Below are 1519 nucleotides of genomic sequence, written 5' to 3' on the forward strand. Positions count from 1 at the left end.
AAAAAAAAAAAAAAAAAAGAAAAGAGAAGAGAAAGGAAAAAAAGAGGTGCCCGGCATGGTGACATATACCTGTAATCCAAGTGCTTGATAAGCTAAAGTAGAAGGACTGTCTAGAGTTTGAAGCTATCTTGGAATACACTGCAAGACTATGTCATTGTCTTGCCTCAGCCTTCCAGAATGTTGATATTACAGGAGTGCATCACCACACAGGTTTGTAAATAGGGATTAGGAGGAGTGGGAAGTGAGGTAGGTGAACAGAAGACAAGTTCATTCCTTTATTTTTGATTTAATGCCCTTCTTATAAGAACAAAGTCCTGAAAGAAGAAATGTTCCCGAGGTATGTTCCCCATCTTTCTTAGAAATTTATTTCTCGGCTGAGGAGATGGCTCAGTGGAATAAGCGCTTCCCTGGCAAGCGCAAGGGCCTGAGTTCAATCCCTGGTTCCACAAAAAAGAGAAAGAAAGAAAGAAAGAAAGAAAGAAAGAAAGAAAGAAAGAAAGAAAGAAAGAAAGAAAGAAAATTTATTTCTCAAAAGCAGCTTTGTGGTATACAGTACATACTAAACATGTGTAAGACCCTGGGTTCAATCCCCAGCACCTCCTCTCCAAAAAGCAAGGAGGACCCAAGCTATAACAATACAATCACAGTTTCCCAAAAGCATAAAATTCATGAAAAGCTGGTGGAATAACTAGCCTATCAATGGAATGGTTCACCAGGAACTCTGGGACTGGGGATGTAGAAATATAGGTTTGGGAGTTACTGCATTAAGATTATAATTAAAAACACAAGAGAGCTGAGAGTGATCCCAATACCCTGGGAAGCTAAGGTAGTAGGATTTCAAGTCTGAACCCAACTTGGACAAGTTAATGACTTAGCAAGTCTCTGGCTCAAAAAATAAATAAAGTAAAAGGGCTGAGTGTTGCTCAGTGCTAAGGGGTTGGGTTCAACTCCTAGTATCAAAAACAACAACAAAAAATCAAATGAAACTACATGACTCTGCAACAGAAGTATAAAAACAGAAGGACAAAGCCAGTTAAGGTAGTAAACAAAGTGTCAAAAGTAAACTGTGGTAGGCATTGTGGTGTATGCCTACAATCCCAGCAGTCTAAAGGCTAAGGCAGAAAAATCACAAGTTTGAGGTCAAGCTGAACAACACAGGGAGACTTGTCTCAAAGGAGAGAGAAAGAAGTTTTCAGGAGAGAGGCACATACAGTCTTTGTCTTATTTCTTGACCCACATATCTAACAAGTCCTCGCAGTTCTGACTCTAAAATATAAATGTATCTACTTCCCCCATCATTTCTGCTACCAACCTACTTGAAGATTCCTTTATTACCTGGATTTCTCCAAAAGTTTTGTTACATATCACAATCAATTTTTGTGTCAAGATAACACATTTCTCTTTACAGCAATTAGGTTTTAAAATAAAAACCACAGCCTACGCGTGGATATGTACCTATAGTCCCCACTACTTGAGAGGCTAAGACAAGAGGATTCCTTGAGCTCAAGGAGGCCAGATT

The 1519-nt window shown here is 39.0% G+C and overlaps 1 protein-coding gene across 2 annotated transcripts in view; it reads right to left on the bottom strand.

The window, feature by feature from the left end:
• Wasf2 (WAS protein family member 2) overlaps window positions 1–1519 on the bottom strand; it is a 97127-nt gene that overhangs the window by 73185 nt on the left and 22423 nt on the right. The gene's annotated exons all lie outside the window — the stretch shown is intronic.

The sequence above is a fragment of the Octodon degus genome, unplaced genomic scaffold (assembly GCF_000260255.1).
Source record: "Octodon degus isolate 3935 unplaced genomic scaffold, OctDeg1.0 scaffold00163, whole genome shotgun sequence".
NCBI lineage: Eukaryota > Metazoa > Chordata > Mammalia > Rodentia > Octodontidae > Octodon > Octodon degus.